The sequence below is a fragment of the Pleurodeles waltl genome, chromosome 11 (assembly GCF_031143425.1).
Source record: "Pleurodeles waltl isolate 20211129_DDA chromosome 11, aPleWal1.hap1.20221129, whole genome shotgun sequence".
NCBI classification, from domain to species: domain Eukaryota; kingdom Metazoa; phylum Chordata; class Amphibia; order Caudata; family Salamandridae; genus Pleurodeles; species Pleurodeles waltl.
Genome location: NC_090450.1, coordinates 320,170,219 through 320,193,406, shown reverse-complemented (window position 1 = coordinate 320,193,406; position 23,188 = coordinate 320,170,219). Strand labels below are relative to the sequence as shown.

The following is a 23,188-nucleotide window of genomic DNA, read 5'->3' as shown; positions in this document are numbered from 1 at the left end:
GAATGCGCTGTCTCGAAAAACAAAATGATACCGGCAACAGCATGAGGTGAAAGATTAATACTCCTTTGGGTGAAGCTAAAGCTCACTCAGTGTATATTTTAAAGAATGATTAACAAGAGGTCAAGCAGACAACTGCGCTTTCAAGCTAGACCTACAAAAGGTGATTCAAGTTTAAATTGTCCAAAACACATTGGGCATCTGCAAAATAGACAATGGCCAGATGACAAGTCGTGTTAAATTTTTTAGAAGTTTCGGATCAACATCGACCACCTTAGTTGACTTATACGCAACACTGCAAAATTTAATTTATACATTTAGCAGCAGATATGTACTACGAACACTTTTGTTGTGTTATAAAAACATTTTCAGATCAGTACATTCATGAAAGATATGAATTTCAAAACTGATGAGTGCTAAAGTGGGAAATAAATCAATTTAACACATAAGTATGCACGATTTAATAGAGTTACCTGACAAATACTTTACAACATCTTAATTGCAATTTTTATTTTCATTGTACTATTGAAAAAAAGCCTTCCCCCATGATAACCAAATGTCAAACATTTGACATCCTTTTTCAAGGAAATCAATTTCCCTCTAGATTCTTGAACTTTGTTTGATCTCCTGCATCTTTTCACAGCTCTGTCTTAGAAACATATTTCCACTGAACCCTAGACCCTGCATATGCAACTTCATAAGAATACTGTTGATTGTGTAAATAATGTTTCCAGCATCTGCTGTTGCATAACAGGGGGTTATTCCTAAAAGTCATATGCAGGCTGCATAGGTTTAAAAACAGGAACAGAAAAATCTCAGACAAAGTGGGAATGAGTAATTATTAGTTTCTCACAGGAATACCCCTAGGAATGCCTAACACCACTGAGTGCTGAGAGATCAAAAAGTGATCTGTGCATGTTTTGCAGACTCAAAACTAACTGCTGCAAAATAAAATAAAAAAAAAGAATGTACAGGATATTAATGCTAGCTCCCAAATCATACTACACTCAATGCAAAAACCTATTAATGCTTCATCAAGAAAGTCATTCACTCCTCAAAAGTATCACTCACAGCCCATACAGAAAAACACTTATTTGCATGTACCCCTGCCCACCTTCCTGACAACAGGTCCTATGCTACCAGACTCAAAACAAGCATTGGCAAAATGTATTGCTATCTGTATTTAACCACCGGCCACCACTTGACCACGGACTCCATATTGTTCTTAGCTGCAAATGCCACCAAGTTAGTAGCGCAGGTATTTTTCCACGCACAGCTTGTGAACGTGTTTTTGCTCTTTCTCACCAAGGATAGGAACATAGCATGGGGGAGTACAGGAGATAAGGATGTACCAGGCTGAGAATGTTTATGGTTGAGCAGGGAACAGTTCGGTCTTGGAAGTTCACCTTGGGATTTGGCCAGTCTCTAACATGCTCTTTCAACACTGACCTGGTATGGCCAGCGTTTAAACAACTTACCTGAAAGATAGGTTTCTAGAACCCTCCTCTTAAGTTTGTTTAAAGTATATAAGGTAGTGGAGGCTTGACGGCTTGGAAGAAGGGCCTCATCTCAGAAGGGATGCCTTACTCAGAAAATAATCCCATTGCCTTCTTTTCAGTTGTCCTGGTTCTACGACCTGAAGTTGGCAGACAAAGGGATGTCGTCTGTGTCAAGCCCCATGGTGATGCATTTTCCATTCTAATTTTTAGCTTTGCATTGTGTATGTATGAATAACTAATATATATATATATATATATATATATATACACACACACATACACACACACACACACACACACAAACGTCCTGCAACAGCTGACTGCTACCACCAATGAGGCCAGTGCACGGCATGCAGGCTCCGTGAACATTCGAAGATTCCCTTCCCATTCCCATTTATGAAAGAGACGCCGGCACTCTAGGCTCATTGCACAATATTCATTTATATCCGTGCCAGTAATACGAACTGAAAAACTTCTAAGGCTCTGAGCAACGCGTTTCAACCAGATCGGTCTTCTTCATGGCCCACCTTATTACAAATGAAAAAACACAAGCTGCACCACCCCTCAATATTATATCCTGTCTGCTAATAGACATAGAAAAAACCCTAAAATCAAAAATCAAAACTTCTTTGCTCCTCCATCTCAAATCATATTATTAACAAAACTGCTCTCTCTGTCAGCCTACTACTTCATTATTTTACTTTATATATACATATATACATACACACACACACACCATCCTCAATTCAATCCTATTTACATCTTGGGTATTCAACTCATTTTCTAATTATTTAACTTCTTTCTACCACATGATTCTCCACAGACCCTATTTTTCATTCTAATACATTAACGGACTGATTCAAAAATCCACAAATAATAATATAAATCAATGTCAATAAAATTATCAATTTGAGATGATGGTGTCAGCTATATGATTTATTCAGTGCCCGGTCCTCAAACATTTCTTATCAACCCACATGCACATACAATTCTTCATCCTGGTTCAACCCCCACGGGCCTCTGCCGTTAAGCCTAATAATGTATTCCGATTCCATCTTCCTCAAGATTCGTTCCCTGTCTCCTCCTCGTGGCGACAGCACAACCCTGTCAATTCCAAAGAATAACATATGGTCAATTTTCCCATCATGGATTTGTCTGCAATGCCGCGCTATCGGATAATTGGCATCATTATTCTTAATCGCCCGCCAGTGTTCCAATAAACGTTTTTTGACCGGATAAATTGTACTACCACATACCAAAGATTACATGGGCATATTATAATATAGATAGTATAATCCGAATTGCAATTTATAAACTTATCACTTTTTCTCACTTCCCCTGTGGGAAATGTATAGGTTCTGCAATTCCTACTGTATTTACATGTCTTACACTTCATACATTTATAAAAACCTATCTGTTTCATAAATCCAATATTCTCTTTTTTATTTGCATAGCTATGTACCAAAAGGTCCCGTAAAGATTTGCTCTTCCTATACGTAATTCCTTGGATAAGGACTCTTAGAGGTTTTTTCTATGTCTATTAGCAGACAGGATATAATATTGAGGTGTGGTGCAGCTTGTGCTTTTTCATTTGTAATAAGGTGGGCCATGAAGAAGACCGATCTGATTGAAACGCGTTACCCAGAGCCTTAGAAGTTTTTCAGTTCGTATTACTGGCACGGAAATAAATGAATATTGTGCAATGAGCCTGGAGTGCAGGCGTCTTTTATATATATATATATATATATATATATATATATATATATATATATATATATATATATATATATAAATAAAATCCATAACTGAAGTATTACATGTTTCTGTAATTATTATTCTACTGCTGTGTTCATTTTTAGAATTGCACGTGTTGCTGCACTTGAAATAAAAGCTCACGTTATTCTTTTCATGTATGAAACTTGGGAAGTGCCTTAATTCATTACTCAGACTAAAATTCCTGCATTCTTTGCATTCCTTTCACTATGTTCCCTCTCAGTCTGAAGCAGAACGCAAAGCCAATAGCTCTCCACTGTGCGACCTACTGACTTTGTCAATTTTTTTTAGCTATGCTGTACATTGCACGGCTGCTGTAGAACATGGCTGAAAGGTTTCTTTTTTTGTTGGTTTTTTTCTTTTTAAACGCCGCCAGCACTGGCTGTGGAGTAGCACTTTTTTTTTTTAATTGCTGGTCAGAGGGCAGGTACAGCCAGCAGTGGCAGCATCAAAGTTTGTTAGTGTTTCTTTTAAACTTTGGCCCTCCTGCGCATGGCAACATGACTAAAGACATGCTTTACATCCCTTGAATTTCTTTGTAAAAATACACCTAAATAACATCTTCACACTTCAGTGAAAGGACTGTGATTTCTCTCACTACAATTTAAAGATTTTAAGTATGTGTTTACAAAGAAAAATCAATAAGTCTTTAAGTATGTGTTTTGAAAGTAAAATTACATGCACTCATAATAAAAAGTAATGGCGCAGTGGCAAATCGGAGTGAAAATAAACGCATTACTATGAATGTAAATTTAACTCAAAAGCAGGAATATACAAGAGAACTTTAACATCGAAACAAGAAGATGGAGAATTTAAAGTATCACAATATTTAGCTAATTTGTTCAAGATAGCACTTAAAAAAAAAAAATCTGTAGTATTAGCTCCTGCCTTGACAAAGTATTTTTAAATTGTGAGACCTAAATATAACTTACAATACCAAGAATTGGTGATCGAGGTAAACATTTGAATCAGTATACCGTACAAAACAACCTTTTTTTCCTGGATTTTTCTAACCAACTAGGAAAAGTAGCAATTTACTGTATCCTAAATAACTTTCATGTGAATCATAACAGGGCGGTCACTAAGTAAAGTGGTTTTTCTGTTATTCTTTTTGTACACATGAAGACCTCAGTAAGTTGCTCGGAGCCATCTGCTGAACTGCAAAAGATGGATGCGCATATCACATTCTTGTTTTCTATACAGAACAAACATTCAAAAGATGCTAAAGCAATTAAAACAGGGTGATATAAGCACACAAGTAAAATTCACAAGACTGGCAGCGTGAAAGATTATTTGTAACGGTCTACAAGTACAATAAAGCAATATACTATGCTTGTTTAAGGGCTTTTGTAAAGCATCCAGTAAAGAAACACACATGTTCAAATAAATGTTTTTTTAGGTTTAGATCTCAAAGGGTTTGAAGTAATCTTTGAAAAATCCATAAAGAATGTATTCGCCTTCTGAACACAGGGGCTTCGATGTCTTTCTCTGTACAGGCAGTGTCTGGGGGGGAGGGGACATCAACCTAAGCCACCTACAAAGCACAGACTCTGAACTGAAACTCATAATGGTAGTCACCCTAGGCCAACTTTCTCGTTGAATAACATTGGGGAAGAAATGTGTAGCAAGAAAAAAAAAAAAAAAGACAAAACAAAAAAGTGTGTGCCGTCATAAGAGAACAATGTTCAATCACCTAAGAACATTCCTTTTAACCATTTTCTGTTTAACAGATGCAGGCTTCACAGAATTGTAGGTCACAACAGTCTCAGACAGCACATGTATAAGATGCAACTAAACAAAGAGAGCTCGCCGCCAAACTGCAGCCTGCTCACCGCCAAACTGCAGTCTTACATCAAGTATTCAGCAGCAACAGAGAAAAAGATACCATGGAGTAAAGGATAGTGCCATGTTAGTTAACAGTGGCAAGACAATGAGGGTAGTACCCGATGCTGACAAACTGCAGTCACAGCTGAGCTAGTGTTTGTACTACACCAAGGTTAGTGCAACCTTCCCTGACTGTTATTGATACATACACCAATCAAATATACCCTGGTCACCGAGCAGAGGATTTAATTAATCCCAGCTGGGAAGCCATGGATTTTCTTAAATTTGAAATTTGAAACCTATGCCGACTACTTAGTTGAACTGATTACACCAACTTTGTTTTTTTCCAACTGATGCTCCCATATTTTTTTTTTTATCTTTTAGACTGAGTTTTAGGGGCCCATCGTCCTAAAAGAGCCCTTCCACGCTACGGAAATCTAGTGTTGTGTAGAACGTCTTTGGTGTATCCGAAGTATTACAGAAGCTTTAGCTGGTCACTGCATTATATATACCTGAGGTTGCACCTCCCTTAAATCCCTCAAGGACGTCCTGGCTGGGAGAAATGGGAATTCAGTTTTGGGAGTAGTACCGGCAATTAGGTGGTTGGTGTCAATCTGGCCCCCACGGTCATTGAATTTAAACTAACCCCGGTAAACAGAGCCCATTTTTAATTGCTTTGTATTTTTTTGTTTAAGCATGCTCTCAACATTATCTAGACTGTATCTGCAATAATGATGGCAAATGCTTTCGCAAACCAAAGTTTTTGTTAGTTGTACTGTAGGTTTAGCTTATTAGGATAAGGAATCACCATCAGCTATGGGACGTCACCAGCTATCTCAACCAGTATATAAGAAAGTACTGTTATTGTCTGCAGTTTTAAAATAATTACATAAACACAACATTTCAAATCAATTATAAATGAGCACTCTATAGCGTAGGTTTACAATAAGGGGTCCAGTGAAAAGTGCATCTGTTGATGTATTGTATTAAAGTAGTGTCATTTACAGTGTTTGGTGGGTGCATCTAAAGATTTAAGGTGTTATTTAAAAGTTGTTCTTTTTATACAAATTAAGTCTCAAAAGACAGTCTATCTTATTTAAAACTAAGATATTGTTTTACACTATATCTAATCTGAACCTTCATAACACCTTCTATGATCTAGGATTTGGCGTCTCAACCAAGCTAACCTGGAGTGCGCTTGTGGTTTTACAGAGAACATTGCCTCACAGTTTGATTGCTCATTTCTGTTAGCGGAGAAACACTGTCCCAGATCATTCTACCAAAATTACCTAACAGTCCACGATTACAACGATTGCAAAAAAGCTTTATCACTCCCTTCTTGTACTTCATAAATGTTCTCCAGGGCAATTAATAAAAACACTGCCAGTAAGTGAGAATTTGGCAAGCAACTGTCTTTCACTCACTCAGAATGCTTTCATGTCCATTATTTTTTAACCACTATGCCATCTTAGACTGAGTACCCACATATGTAAATGATTCTTTTTAACGGTTTTGATGTCACTTAACTAAACAGTCAGGAGGTGGGAGGCAACAGCCTGGGGCGAGCCTGCCTTCAAAAGCCAGTCATCGAGGTAGGTGAAGATTAAAACCCCTGACCTGCACAGATGAGCTGCAATCAACGCCATTACCTTGATTAACACCGGAGGGGGGCTGGTAAGGCCAAAGGAGATCTACAGTGAACCACAAGTAACGTCAATGGGCAGGCAGAACGGGAATATGTAAATAGGCCTCCTGCATGTCCAATGGTACCATCCAGTCTCCTGGGTCCAGGACACAGTGAGCATTTTGAACTTATCCTTCCTGAGGAAGAGATTGAGGGACTGGAGGTCTAGGATAGGGCAGTCACCCTTGTCCCTTCTGGGCACCAGAAAGTAGCAGGAATAACATCCACAACCAACTTATGGAACAGGGACACACTCTATGGCTCCCTTGGACAAGAGAGCCATAACCTCCTTGCAGAGACGTGCCAAGTAATCCTCCATCATCGAATTGCAGGATGGTGGCATGGGTGGAGGAGTAGTCTTGAAGGGGAGGAAGAAGCCCTTTCAGCCAATTTGCAAAACCCACCTGTGACAAGATGGACTGCCATTGTGGTAGGTGATGGCGAATCCGACTAGTACATGATGGGGGGGGGGGGAGCGCCAAACTAGAAGAGTTTAGAGGCTGTGGCAAGGTGGAGGACAGGCTACACCGCTTACTCGCTGATCCACGAGGAAGTTGGATCCCATATTCCAGGTCACAAAGAACCTGGAAAGCATGTGTGGAATTGGTGGCTGGAGGGAAACCGATGTAGTGGGATACTCCTTCCGTAGCCACAAAAGTGGGAAAAGCAGGCTGAGGGGGGCAAGGGGCAGCTGCGTGTCCCAAGGACCTGGCAGCTGCCCAGGACTCCTTAGAGCACTTGAGCACCGAGTCTGCTTTGTCTCCGAAGAGACAGGTGAAATCAAAGGGCATGTCCATAAGAGTGGATTAGACATCCCCCCCATGGCGCCTTAAAGCTACTGTCGATGCAACCGATCTGCCTAGTGAGTCGTTCAGATCCAGCCCACATCGTATTGTGAACTTGGCTGTGTCTCTCCAGTCAGCAACAGCTTGGGAGAGAATGGTCTGGGCCTCCTCCATGACCAGTGGCATCACCTGCCCAACCGTGTCCCATAAAGTATTAATGTAATGGTCCAAAAGGCATGCAGTGTTCACTGACTGGAAGGACAGGCTGGAGGAAGAAAACATCTTCCCAAACTGATTCAGCCTCTTGGATTCCTTACCCAGAGGTGAAGAAGGAAATGCGCCTGGGGACATGGAGGCTTGGATAACAAATCTCTCAGGGGTCTGGTGTGGTGTCATGAACTCTGGGACATTTGGAGCTGGTCTATGGCGGCGGGAGATTGTCCTGTTCACAGGAGCCCCTGTGCAGGGATTGGACCAGGTCCACAGCAATACATCAGTGAAGTCTTCATCAAAGGGTAAAAGGGTTCAGAAGTGGAAGCCCCAGGGTGAAACACCTCTGTCAGGAGGTTAGTCCCAGCTGCCACTAAAGGCAGCTTGAGACCCAGGACCACAGCCACTCCGCACCACCATAGAGTAGGAGGACCCCTCCTCTGTAGCCACGGTAGGGGGGAGAAAACATGCCAGGATCAGCAAAGTGTCCAGACCACTAGCCTCACCCAGTTCGTTCTGCTAATCCATGGATCGTCAAGCTGGTATTCCAAAGGGTCCAGCGACCCCTCCCAATCCTCACCGTATCTCAACCCAAGACCATAAGGGTCAGGATCCGACCTAGGGAGCAAGGTCCGTGTCGAAGTCAGCAGTCCGGCTCCATATTGGAGTCAGCAATGAGGATGTGGGTCGACGCCGACCGTGGGCACGGGCGGCATCAGAAGCGCCAATGTTGGAACCATCATCAGGGAAGGTCAAGTTGGTACAACCGATGACTGTTTGGATTCATGATCTTACGTGTGGCCCCCAATTCCCCCCTGCCCTCCAATTCTCCCCTGCTGCCGCCCCCCCCAAGGTGGATAGGTTGATAGCGGCGTGGATCCCCAGGGGTTGGCTGTCAACTCTGCGGTGCCCGAAGGCGCTCCAGCTGAGTCAGAATGCCCAAATAGGAGGCGCATGGAGTTACAGAACTTGCTGCATTGGGCAGGGGTTGCTCCAGCTCCCGCAAGGCACGGATTCGATCCAGACGGAGGCTTGGAACAACAACAGTCCTTGTCTCTCATCACACGAGACTTGGAGAGTGACAACGAGGAACGCAACTGTTCTCAGGACCTTTCTCTTAACCGAGATTGGGAGCGACATGGAGCTGAGTGCCGGGCCGCAAGTAGCTTTATGGACCTCTCCGTCAAAGCTTTCAGGTTCATGGCCCGCCACTCGGAAATTCAGGTCATGGTCACTCTCCAAATACCACAAGAACACAAGGTGCAGATCCATCACGGACATCACCAGATGACAGGGTTCACAGAGGTTAAAACCTGGTCTTTAACAACAACGTCCGACGCATCAGGAGTATAAACACACAAAAAATCTTGGACAAAAGGTTGAAAAAGATCAGTTAAAAAGTGACTGTGGAGTAGCTCTTCTTCGGCTGTGCGCTTGGCTGGCACAGAAATAAAAGAACTGACACCAGTGCAACAAGGTGGCACCTATATAAGTCCTACATCATCATATCCGGCGCACACGATGGGCGCTGAGCTGACAGACGCCACTTAACGGTGCGCAGCGGTACTGACTGAGAAAAATCTCAGATCCAGACTGACACCCAGAGGAAATTCTAAAGTACTGAATATGCAATTAGAAGTTTTTATCAGATTTCAGTGGCGTACAATGCAGTGCCTTAGATTAGAGTGGTGAATAGTAGAGGTCAGTGGCGCAGAGTGAGTTAAGGGACAGAGAGCACTGGCGTAGAGTGCAGAGCAGAGTTGAGTGGCAGAGTGCAGTGGCGTAAAATGGTATAGTGCCACAGAGTGGCATACAGTTCATTGGCAGAGTGCAGTGTTCCAGAGTGGAGTGGAATTGCAGAGTAGCACACAGCAGAGTGGCGTAGAGTTGAGTGATGCAGAGAGCAGTGGCTCAAGAGCACAGTTGAGTGAGAGTGCACTGGTGTAGAGTGCAAAGTAGAGTCAAGTGGCATTGAGTGGAGTGGCATGGAGTGGTGTAGATTAGCATAGAGTGATTCAGAGTATAGTGCCGGAGAGTTCAGTGACAAAGTGTGCAGTGGCGTAGAGTGCAGTAGTGCAGAGTAGAATGGCGTAGAGTACAGTGATGCAGATTAGAGTGCATTGGCATAGAGTGCACTGGCATACAGTGGAGTGGTGGATAGAGGAGTGGAGGTTAGAGGAGTAGAGTGGTGTAGAGTAGATTGTTTCAGAGTGGAGTGGTGTAGAGTGGAGTGGTGTAGAGTGGAGTGGTGTAGAGTGGAGTGGTGTAGAGTGGAGTGGTGTAGAGTGCAGTTGCACAGAGTGACAATGCAACGGCAAAGAGTAAAGTGGTGTAAAGTACAGTGGCATAGGCTGCAGTGGGGCAGAGTAGTTTAGAGTGGCATACAGTGAACTGGTGCAGAGAGCAAGGGCATAGAGTTGAGTGTTGCAGAGTAAAGTGCAATGGCGCAGAGTGGACTGGCAAAGGGTACAGTGGCGTGGAGTGCAGTGTTGCAGGGTGGCAAAGAGTGGAGTTCTGCACAGTAAATTGGCGTGGCCTAGAGTGAAGTGGTGTAGAGTGCAGTGTTGTGGAAGGGCGAAGAGTGTATTTGCATAGAGTAGAGTGGTACAGGGTAGAGTAGAGAGGCACAGCGTGAAGAGGCATAGAGTGCAGTGATGTAGAGTGGAGTGTTGCTGAGCGCAGAGTAGACTGCAGTTGTGCAGAGTACAGTGGAGTATTCGTGGTGTGGTAGCACACTGCCACTACAGACAACACTTTTACAATTGAAATGACCATTAGATTTGCACAGATATACAGCTTTACTAATAAAACTATACAGTGCCCAGGCGTAAATGTGTGGAAACTGCATCACCTACTATAATAATTTGTTTTGATCAATTGTATGTGCTTCCAACACAATTCAGAAATAACAAAAAATGTGCTTCATTTGTGTGTTCATAATCCAAATATTTTCTGAGACCAGTTCATTTAAATGTTGTCATGTGCTAGAAATACACTCTTTCATAGGCCCAATATCCAGAAAGGTTGTCACAACTCCTCTCACTTTGAAGTCAGAGAATGGAAAGTAAACAAGTGCCCTAGGAAGATAGCACCTGACATTTCACCTCAGCGTTTGAATGCTCAGCTAATGTGACAAGATAAAAACAAGATTTAAAGGCCTGTAACAGAAAGCAGGTTTGTGGAAGGATACAGTAAACATAGTTTAGGCAATGGGAGGGACATACTGAACCAAGACAGCCTAAAGGAAATAAAGGCAGTAAATGGAAAACCAGAAAGTGAGTTACAAACCACAAAGACAGTGGTAATTAACAAGCTGAAAGCATACCAAGCAACTTCTCCCCACCTTCTGAAACGGACTGACTCTGATAGGATTCTCAGGCCTCACTGCAAAATGCACACAGCAGAAAAGGCTGATGTGGTGATAGATCGTTCACAGTCCTATGACTCAACTTTGCAGTGCCATGCTACAACTTTTTCATTAAATCCCTGCAGACCTTTGTGCAGTTTACCCTTGCCACTGGGGTTGTTGTCCTGTTTTACCTTCAAAATACCTCTGGTGAATGATGTGCTTTGCAAGTAAACAAACTTTAAAACAACTTTCCCATGCTAAGCTCAACAAAGTGCAAAACTGTGTGCACTGTGTCAATGACGTCAAACTTAGTAGACCGACTAGATACAAAATACTCCCATTTAAAATGTCAAGACTTTAAGGCAAGGGGAAAGCAAATAGTTTGAGAACGCCGGAAATCATGCATTGGTCACTAAGAAAGTTCATTTTAAACACCTAGCATGCAAACTACGAGGTACATCTTGTTCACATGATTAATACATTCTACAGATTAGTGCATCAATTACGTTTGCAATGGCTGTATTGTCAAATTTTCAAACCTTGCACCATTAAATGAAACTCTGCCTGCCATCAGAAACACAATATCCACTTAGACAAAGAAACAAGCAGCTAGGAGGCACTTGAAAAGTCATGCCACCCTCTTAAGCCAACCATGACCCCTGGCACAATCCAAGACTGTTTTAAAGATGAAAAGGGTTGCGGGGTTAGATTAAGGTAGAAACCAGAAGAGTTCAGGCAGTGCAGTCGCCCATCACGTGGCAGTCTAGCATTCAAATTGCGAAACCATATGGTTGCCATATATACGGAGAAGTACAGTGGGTGCCCGTTGCTGGAAAGGGGGGGGTCAAGCAACATGGTGTGCGCTGATGGTGGTGTGATGTGGTGGGTCTAGACAAAATGGAGGGTGCTGGTGCAAGGTACTTGAAAGCAACATGGATGGTGCCGGTACGAAAAAAGGAAATTTTCTAGAGAATACGACGTGGGATTGGTGAGGAAAAGCACATGGCTAAGTGAGATGAACACAGAGAGCACCCAAAGTCAGATGAGAAGTACACGAGGGAGACGAGCTGAAAAAAACATCCTCTCTCATGGAGTGCTTAAACAAAAAGTAGTGGAAAAACAAGTAATGCATCCAAACTCCATGCAAGTGACCGATACAAGAAGGAGAAAATCCCACAAAAGCTGACAAATAAGAAGAAAGCAATTGTGAGTGATAATAGAAACAACTAATAATAAGCAGCAGGTGAGCTCTTAACCCACTGTAAAACAAAGTGTCTTGAAACAGACAGCTCATACAGAGTCTAAAAGGCAAGACCTAAAAAGGTGTGGCAAGGCCACTCAGCCTTGCTCTAACTAGATTTGTAGAATTGTAGCACAAGCATTTGTGGGTGTGTGTGTGTGGGGGGGGGGGGGGAGGGGGGCGGAGTGAGGCAGAAAGGGGAGAGAAAGGAGAAAGAAGCAGGTCATGCATTCCCATCAAGAGCTAAAGCTGAAATGACTGAGAAACATGAATAAAGAACATTTTGCCGAGTTGGTAACGCAATGATACACTCAACCACTCAAAAAGCACGGTGCTACCTAAATGCTCTAGGGGCAGGACAAACCAATAAATAGAAAATGCATCTATCAAATCAGGCACTGAGAAATGATAAGTAAAGAAAGTCGTCTAATCCAGAGCAAGGGTCTGACTTAAACCCACTCTAAATATTAAGTTAAAGTACTGCTTCCAATGCCCTCTGAAGCAGACAACTTAAGCTGCTTTAGAGAGTATGCAACATGCCATTGTTTATTCAGATTAAACATTTTGGATTCTAAGTACTGTATTATACCAAGCTGCACTAAAAATGACCCTGTATTATTTTAGTGAATTTCTGCAAGCTGACACAATAACAATAAGACCCCTTTTTGTTATTTAAGTAAAAAATATTACTGAGTGAATTTTTTTTTTTTTCATTTTTGAATGAATTCATGCCATCCCTTCCGGTCTAGAGAGGTTTCAACTGCTCCGACACTGAAACTTGTAAAGAACATTCAGCTGGGTAAAAGAACAATTTAAAAAACAAAAAACAAAAAGTGTGCTTACAGTTTCTATAAAATTAGCTTGTTAATAATGAAAGAAAAAAAAATCAAAGACTAAAAATAACGCAAATAAGGCAAGGCAGAGAAACCAGAAGTGTGGAAAGAGACAGGGTACACTCAACCTCAGCTAATATCTTTTCCTAGAAAGGACCACAGACCTATGTTCTCCAATGATTTGGGGATGGGAGAAATGTTTCAGAGTTTTGGAGGGTGGAGAGAGCTGTATAGCACACACTGCTGAGAGGGAGAGGGTGAAGAGTCAAACTTGACTGTTGTGCTCCAAGCTCCAAAGAGGACTTGGTGAGCAGTTTACGTTGGACCATCCATTTTAGGTTGCAGCGAAGACTGATTTGCATGCGTACGATTACAGATTTTAATGGCACACAGAAAATAAAATGGAATGCATGCCATAGTAATCACTAGTGACTTAGATGAATTTAAAATCTCCATCCATCATTTTTTTGTGCTGGAATACCTCAGCAAAAAAATGAAGGCTAGCACTGTGTGTCTCTGGTGCACAAATGAAGGAGGTACAATTTAGAAACACATTGGAACCAAGCCTCACTTGCAAAACTTTTAACAAATGAAACAGGTTCTGGTATACATTAACAGTAACTTTATAACCAGTATTAATGAATTTTCCACCTTCCAAACATACAAAATGTCAGAGTAAAACCAGTTGCTGTCCTACAAGTCAAACCAAGGGGCTGGTTGTGTAGCATCTCTTTGTGTCACCAACACTTGGTCAATACCCAGCATGCTCATGTTCCGTCTCATGCCTTAGGACTGGTAGGACCCTGATCAGTTATCATCAAGATAGTCAGTCGAGGTTTCCCAGATAGCTAATAAATACACACTTGCTTACAACATCAAACAAGCATTTGCAATGCAATGGGTCTCGCGTTTACATGAGTAAAGCTATTAGCGTTGTAAACTCTTAACCGGACTTTTCTTGCCACAAACTGAAAAGTAAAACAGTTTCATATAAGCGAGCCGACGGTTGCAATGAGCGAAAAGCAAACACAAAGAAGAAACAGAAGTTCGCTCGCAGTGAAACCTATCGGCAAAAGTGCAATTATCCATGTAACCGGCAAAAGTGCAATTATCCATGTAACCGTCAATAAGTGCAATTATCCATGCAACCGTCAATAAGTGCAATTATCCATGCAACCGTCAAAAAGTACAATTATCCATGTAACTGAGTCAATGTCATGTAAAGCGCTCAACTACTGCCCAGCAGGATCACGCTGCCTACGAAATAAAGAGAAACGGTAGTCCAGAAACCATGTGGAAAACATGGAGCCTCGTATGTTTCCATTAGTTGGCCGGTGCGCTCGAAGCTGGCTAACCACTAATCAATAATGAAATCAAGCAAACTGTAAAAGGCAAGCCCACGAACCAAACAAACTGATGGGCAGGATAAAACCAGGGACAGAGCGCTTTGCGCTTGACCCTAAAAAGGCTGTATAAAAAGGTATTCTGTGAAAAAAAGTTTCTCATCTACCAACTTGCACATTTTTCCTTTGATACTGTCAACTCCCTCTTGCAGGGTAAGCCATGTTGAGCTAGGAGGACCGGTACATGCCTGAATCTCAGAATAACTATAACCAAGTATAATACATTGTCAAGTACATATATCTTGTTTATTTATCCAAGAAATCTGTATGATCTAGTCTATTGGACCAACATTGTATACCCAGACGGATGAGTAGTCAGCATAATTATTTAAAAAAAATAAAATTAAAAAAAAAATAAAAAACACTTAATAAGAACTACTGAGGACACAAAGCTGCTGTGGCTGAAGCAGTGCCTCAGCAGCTCACCAAACAGGCCCTAGAGAGAGCCACTTTGGATTCTACATTCTTACACTGAACAGAAGATGCACCAGAGTTCAGAAAGCTAAATATCTAACGTTATCAGCCAGAAACTCAAGGTGGTTTCCAAAACAGAAGCACAGAGAATATGAGCTTCTTCCAGAACCTCCATCTAAACTTTGAAATGGAGCAAAAAAGGATTGTGGCTTCTTTCTGAACATCATACAGGATCGGAATCTGTGGGCCTGTGCAGTCCATTCATGTTAGACAGAGGCAGCCAGCTAATTGTTGGGGGATGGGGGTTAGGTTTTGGTTTTTTTCTTCACTTGCATAACAACATCCCAATATGGAAGGGTTTATTCTGCAATCAGGAAGCCAGTAGAAAGCTTGCAAACATAGAAATCTACTCTTTTCTGTAGGAAAAATAGTCAGTATACACTTACGCATTCACGTATGCACAGTCAGTACAATGCAAACAGACCAAAATACATGGGGGCTGTACTCTCATTTTAAGGTTTTGCCTGAGACAGTGCATCCAAATTGTCTTGAAAACTCAAAAGCTTAAAAGAGGATTAGAGCCCGCTCATTACTTGCCATTGTTTCGCTTCAACACCACTCGTTTCCCTGCTTTTCTTTCATTAGCTCCTCTAGCTTCCTCTTAGGCTTCAAGTATATGTCCGCTGAGCATAAGACAACTACAGCTGCCTGTGCCACTGTTCATCCACTAGCAATGCGCAGGTGGCTTTTTCACTTTTCTTGTTGCACTCTCCCTGTGTTTGCAGTCCAATCCCCTCCGTGCGCTGTTCATGGTTTTGCTTGCTCCCTTCCACCCTCTTCCTGCTGTTACTTGCTCCCTCCGTACTTCCAGTATCCATGGGCTTGCCCTAAAATCTCTCCCCCGCCCCTCCCTCTACTGAGACTATCACAACAAATACAGACATAAACAAGCATTTGCAATGCAATGGGTCTCATTTGCTCGGGTTAGAGCTATTAGCGTTGTAAAGTCCTAACTGGACTATTCTTGGCACTTAAATTGAGAATGCAAAGTAAAACAGTTGACGTAAGTGAGCTGATTCAAAGCACCATAGCCGCCATGAGCGCGTAGAAGAGACACAAAAAGAAAAAGAAGTTCGCTCGCAGTCAAACATATCAGCAATTGCGCAATTATACATGGGGCAGTCTGCAAGGCAGTAACAAAACCCGCCCAAGTAGGGACAAACATAAACCATTAACCAATGATGATAAAGGATTTTTGAAAGGCAAGCCCACGAACAAGTGAAAGTGATGGGCATGCGGTGGGAGTGGTTAAAAGCCCACAATACTTACAACAGGTGAAAGCACTTGCGCGCTCGACCTTAAAAAAAGACACCGCGCAATACAGAACAGTATTTACTTCTGGAAGACGGCACTCTCATTTTGTTCAAGCTTTCAAAAATTCCACTCAACAAGAACACCAGGTTCAGTTACCCAGCTGGATAAAGATAATTCCTTTGGTATACTCTGCATCCTGGATTGAAATCAGACTATGCTACTACTAATAAGATGCCGCTGAAGAGAAAGAACTAGGGCATGTATGTACTGTCGCATTTTCCACAGACACAGAATGGGGAAACCACTTTGACACTTTGGGTCCCGACAAGTAACTTGTGGCTCCCACATATAGACGGAAAAAAGAGGGTTTTATAGTAAAATGTGAATTAACAGATAAAGATAAGAAGAACACCAGAGAAAGGAAGGAAGAAAGATCTAAAAAAAAACAAAGTGAAAGGGTGCATACCGAGCTAAAGGAAAGAGCAAATAAAAAAATAAAAAAAAGAATGAAGGGAAGGGAAAATATTGTGAAAGAATGAATCCCTGATGAAGTAAAAAGAATGGAACAAAATAAGGAAATAAGTAACCAAGTTTTTGCGAGTTTGAAAGAAGGTAGAGAGAGGAAAGAGGAAATTTAAAAAAAAAAAAAAGTGATGACGAGAAATAAACAGTTGAATCAAAGAGCAAAAACTTAACGTGTGGATTTTAAGAGCTTGAAAGAGAAAAGTGGGGGAGAAAGAAAACATTGAGAGTAAACAGGGTAAAGGAAAGAACTGAGTGAGATAGGTGAAACAGACCCTCCCAAATAAAGACGGCAGCTATGAATATATTTAATTTGCTCCCCCACGTCCTCAAACATAAGTCAGAGTGTGGAACAGCAGGGGGCACTGCAGAACAGCAGGAGGTGCATTAGCAGAGTTGTATGTGAACTCCTAATAGAGCAATATTGGGATGCTTTAAATCGGGATTGGGTGGGGGGGAATAGACAGAGCTGTGTCCTGGCTCAGTGCTGTAATATCAGAAAGGCAGCGGTGGGGAATGAGAAACTGAGCGCCATGTAATTCCTGGTATTGGAATAAACGGGGTGCTGCACATTAGGGGTGAGGTGAACTGACAGTTAGTTGCATGTAGGCTGCAGTACTGAAATAGTATTGGGGACATAAGATCAGAAGTGAGGTATGTTAATGGAGCTATGTGTGGAAATCATAGAACGGGGTGTAATTTGAGGAGATGTGGCGCTCAGGATGCCAATCTACCTATGTAGGTGCCGGGGAGCCTCACAAGGGAAACACCCAACCCTTAGAGGTCAAACAACCTCTAAACTCAAGAAAATGCACAATGAGGGGCCCCTAAAATTATACCAGGAACATTAAGATGTACATTTCACATAGAAAATAGTTGCACAGATCAGTCCATATTGCACCATGCAGGTCATGGAGTCAAATAGTAAGGTCACTTGATCAGTCCAAAGTTTATTCAAAATGTGATTTCACACTGAACAGTCTGCAATCCAAAGAAATGTGTACTTCCAGCCAACACGTGTTTCGTCTTTAGGAATTGTATACATCCCTTACGACTTCTTCAGGGCTAGAAATCATAAACAATACGCAAGAGTTAAGACCAATATGCTCAACCGTCAAGACAGTAATAAGTTTGTGTCAAAGCCCAAAGGGAGGTGAAATGTGAAACTTATAAAGTCACCTTAAACTTGGTGAAAGGGAAGTAAATCACCAATTGACAATTACTCAAAGAACTTCAAACAAATACCCACAACCACTACAGAAATAAAAACCAACAGCATGCTACAGATATGTGATAGATTAATTACAAACTAAGTCTCAACCACAATCGTGCAACCCATAGTGCCATAAAGCAACCAAAATACACATATTTTATATCACAATACCTTAAAAGTCCATTAACACTTAAGTAATACACAGTAATGCCAGTTTGCCCGAAACCGATATGCTCCAATGTATAAATTCACCGAATGGAAGTTCCAATCAACTGTCAAGAAAAAATAAATATATCTCAAATGGCTGCAGGTCACACACTTTTAACCACAAAAGTGGTAATAAATGCACTCTAGGCATAGACAGTAAATCATACAGGAGTAGTGTCTAGTGAAACCTCTGTGAAAATAATTAAAATTCTAAAATACTTGTAACCGTTACATATATCACAAGCAACAAATAACTAATGTAGTCTTATTAGAGTACGTAATACAAGTCCCAAAACAAACTACTCAACTCGACAATCAAACTCACCTCAATCTTCCCGAATATCGCCTCCGTATACAAATATCGGCGTCTTAGTGTCAGAACGCCTAGCGAGTGCGCTAGCAGTACGCACAAGAACTCGGAAGTTAAATATACTTCTGGGTTCCCTCCCAAGACTAAGGACAGCAAAATCAAGGACGGACAACCGATCGGCCAAATCTAAAAATAACCGCTAAGCTATGTGTGGAACCTAGTATTGGCGTTCCAATGTTGCCGAGTGTTAGGCTTGAGTTGAGGTGCCCTGGTGAAGCTGCAAGTGAGGCCCAGTATGGATTCTGGTAGAGCTGTGATGGTTCAAATCAATAGTGGCGTAGAGTGTAGGAATTAAGGTGCACTGGCTGAGCAGTTTTTTGCTCTTTTGGGTCCAGTATTAGCTTGGCAGTGTGAATGAATATTAGAATTGAGCTGCTGTAATGGAACTGTATGTGAGCGAGGTCCTAGTACAGGAAAGGAAGTGGCCTCGCCGGGGTGGACCGGAGGTGCACGGACGGAGCTGCGCCCGAGGTCTCAGTACTGGAGCAGCAGAGTGTACTGACTACAAGAACTGAGGTGCTCTGGCAGACAGAGTGTCTGGGGTTCCTGGCATGGCTGAGGGCTTGAAGTGTGTGAACTGCAGTGCAACTGAGCTGCTACCAAGCTCTCAATACTGGAGCAGCAGTGTGTACTGACTACAAGAATTGAGGTGCGCTGACAGACAAAGTGTGTGTGTGTGTGTGTGTGTGGAGGCACTGGCACAGCTGAGGGCTTGGAGTGTGTGAACTGCAGTGCACTGATGGAGCTGTGCCCGAGGTCCCAGTACTGGAGCAGCAGAGTGTACTGATTACAAGAACTGAGGTGTTTCTGGCTCTGGCACGGCTGAGGGCTCGGAGTGAGTCAACTGAAATGCACTGATGGAGCTGTGAGTGGGATCCCAGTATGAAGCAGAAGTGGGCACTGTCTTGAAGGACTGAGGAGCCCTGGTAGAGTTGGGTGCCTAGGCTATAAGCAATTACAAGCTCTCAGCACATAGGCAGGTACACTTGGTAAAGAAAATCCAAGCCAAGGAAGGGCTGGAGCCAGGCAGCTGAGAGAGGGTGCAGAAAGCCTATAAAGACCAAATGAGACCAAGATAACAGCCTGATTTATAGCCTTGTTTACAGCTAAGCTCAGAGGGAAGAATGCTCTGCAAATGAAAAGGGAAGCTTCCCTGGACAGAAGCAGGAAACAACGCCAAAAACAAAAAAACTATTCCCTTACAGACCAGATAAACAAGAGAAAGCGTAATTGTACAATTGTTGGTCACTGCTCTCACACGGAAGGAGAGACAAAGAGGCATGGCTGACCACTAGCAAGCAAGGATTTCTAAAATGACAGTGAATTTAACAAATGAAATAGCTGGAAGTCCAGAAAAGAAGTATACAAGAGGTCGTACGCTTATGCGCGACCTAAAAACGCACTTATTTACATTTCTAGCAGCGTACATAAAACTTACTTGAGGCAAGGAAAGGATTGTCCATAAGAAAAACACTTGCACATCACAGCAAGTGTGCATGTCAACCTTTCATTAAATTAAGAAACCACAACACCAATGTGAAAACTAATGAAGGCATGTTTTGAAATTTGCTGCTTTACCATGAATTGTATTATATCTTTTTTCGCTGCGCCACTGTGTCACATGGTTTTTACAGTCCACCTTGTGTATGAACCAGAGGACAGTTCAAGACAAAAACAGTATTTTATCCGGTCCTTAAAATTATAACTCAGACCCTTTTCTGTGCTGATTAATCCAAACAAATGAATCAGTAATGTTAAATTTTTTGAAACATACTAATGTGTGAGGATACCTCAATTAGTTCAGCAATTAACAATAACTAACTTGCATGGCAAACACGAGCAAACGAATAAACCCTTTTGTCACTTTTTTTAGGCTTAACTATACACAAATAGGATTAAACTTCAAAAAATGCTCGTAGATCGATGCAAATTTAGCTTCTGCAAGTTAAATAGGTTGTGCATACATAATGACCACATTTTCATTATTTAGGGCACCTGCTATCAGATTAATATTTTGTACAGTTCTTGAAGTGGGAGACCATAAGTAGTAGGAAACTCAATGTGCCTCTGTAATTTGAATGTCTAAAATTACAACTTTATGCTGTGGTATTTCCTTTTGATTAAAACCATGTGTCTATATTCCTGAAGGTTGAAAACATGTAACATGTCATTCAAGTTCACTTAAGACTGCTTGCTTCAAGGTGCACCAAAACCATTTAGAAAAAATGCTTAATAATTCTCATTGCTATTTGTGAGCATTTACAAGAAATGTCTTTCAACAAGAGGGTAGAAACACAAGACCTCCAAAGACAGATTCCAAATTATTTCAATCACAATCTCAATATTTCCTCTGCAACAGAATAGCCATGACAAAAACGTCTTCATTCTTAATGTGTCCTCCCCCCCTCTTTAAATCTGTGTAATTCCATTAAAGATCACTTAAATTGACATACTAGGGGTATATCTAATTTTCAAGAATATTCGGGTGTTAACAAAAAACAAAAGTCTTGATCGAGGAGACAGGAACTCAACAGTTTGACTTCCATACAACAGGGGAGTCCACTACTGCTGGCACACACCAACTGCCTTATGGTAACCAATGGCATATCACCCTCATATGTAATATTAGTTCCAGTCTCTTCCAAGAGTATTTAATATCCGAGAACTGCAAAAGAATGCTGTTATAGAGCACCACTATACTCAAATGAAGAGTGACTTCTACTGAGTGAATAATATTTTGAGTTTCAACATAAAGGGTGGATGATGGACTACTACACCTCCAACCTCATACTCGACATTTTAAGCTAGTTCTTCCTATTACATGTTGCAGGAGAAAGCATATTTTGTCTTGTTTAACTAATCTATATGTATTTAAATTCACAATCTAGCTGACTGTGTTCTATGGAAGACTTAATCTAACTCCACTTAGCAAAATTCCCTGGAATGTATTACTAAAGCTTCACCCTTTTAGTCGGTGTGCACTTTTGAAAGAGCATTCAGAAATACATCCCTTTATGGTACCTCTGCATACAGAGCTCCACCACACCAAGCCAATTCTATGAACACTGTGAGCATAGGGAGATTTTATTTGAAACCTGACCATTAATAAGTATTAAAATCCATAGGTGTGAGGACGGTATGCTAGTTGCTTTTTAGCAGTGTTTTAATTTCAGGTTATCTTGCATCAATCTCTGAAAAAGAACACAAGAGCTGCATTGTAATTATTACATAAAACTGTAAGGAGCTATTCAATGACTAAAAACTGCCTGGCTCCATGACCACGAGGTTGACTCCAGCATTACCAGAGCGTATTGCAGTATCCTTTAACCACTAGGCACAGACAGGTACTCAAGCGCCCAAAGGGGGAGGGGGAAAGGAACAGTGGCGGTCTCCTAGATATACAGCCAACCAAGGTGGGAGACGCAGAGTCAGCAGGAAGCTTTATTAATGAAGGCCATGATATACTCAACATAAAAAATGATTAGGACATTAAAAGCTTTTGTTTCCCTCAAAAAAGCTTAGGGCTCAAGGGCCATCAGTTATAACAAACCAGGCTTCTCCAACGAGTAGATCAAGAGCTACTGATAGCTTTCTAGCGTGCAGCCCAGGAAACAAACTTAGAAGCTTTTGCTTGGTTAATATATGTAGGTGAAAACGGAACTGAAAAGCTTGTATCTGAAAATGAATCTACGCATTTTCAGCACTCATAAGCTGATGTCTGAAGAAAAATGACTGAATTTGTAAAATATATTCAAAGTGATAAATCATATTGTTGGAGAAACTTGTTACTAATATTATTACCTTGGTACCAAGGACACGGCAGGTATGAAAGTTACGTATTACCAACGTGGAGGCAATGCACAATGCCAAAGCCTTTTTAGGTTGCAGCAAACAGCGACGATGTCTTGGGGACTTTCGGAACAATGAAAATGCATTCCGCTTGTTGATGACCATTGGCTTTATGGTTTGTTACTCATACTTTCTGGCTTTCCATTTGATGCCTTTATTTGCTTTAGGCGCTCCAGGTTTAGTTCATCCCTGCCGTTGCCTAAACCATGTTTTCAGTATCCTTCCATGAACTCGCTTTCTATTAACAGGCCTTTAAATCTTGTTCTCATCTTGTCACATTTGTTGTGCGTTCAAACACAGAGATCAAACGTCAAGCACTGTCAAGGGTGCTTGTTCACTTTTTTTTTGTTCCACCTGACTTCAAAGTGAGATGATTTATGTGACAATCTTGCTAGATACTGGGGGTAGGAAGGAGTTTTTGTTTTTTTTCAGCACACAACACTTAAACGAACTGCGTAAGTATTTCAGAATATATCAGAATTATGAACGCACAAATGAAGCAAATTATTTGTTATTTCCGAAGACTGTTGGAAACAAATACTTTTAATATGATCAAAATGAATCATTAAAGAAGGTAATGCAATTTCCACACATTTTTGTTTGTGAACTCTAGGAGTTTATTAGTAAAAAAAAACTTAATGTCTAAACAAATGTAATGGCCATTACAACTGAAAACATTGTTGTATGTAATTTCAGTGTGCC

The 23,188-nt window shown here is 41.5% G+C and overlaps 1 protein-coding gene across 4 annotated transcripts in view; it reads right to left on the bottom strand.

The window, feature by feature from the left end:
* The window catches only part of RYK (receptor like tyrosine kinase), a 630,333-nt gene that overhangs the window by 592,138 nt on the left and 15,007 nt on the right, over positions 1-23,188 (bottom strand). Inside the window, exon 1 of one of the 4 annotated variants that reach the window (XM_069213583.1) lies at positions 18,232-18,328. The exons of the other annotated variants lie outside the window; for them this stretch is intronic. The gene's annotated coding sequence lies outside the window, so the exon portion shown is untranslated. Of the gene's footprint in view, positions 1-18,231; positions 18,329-23,188 lie in introns of those variants that run through there. 4 annotated transcript variants of the gene reach the window in all.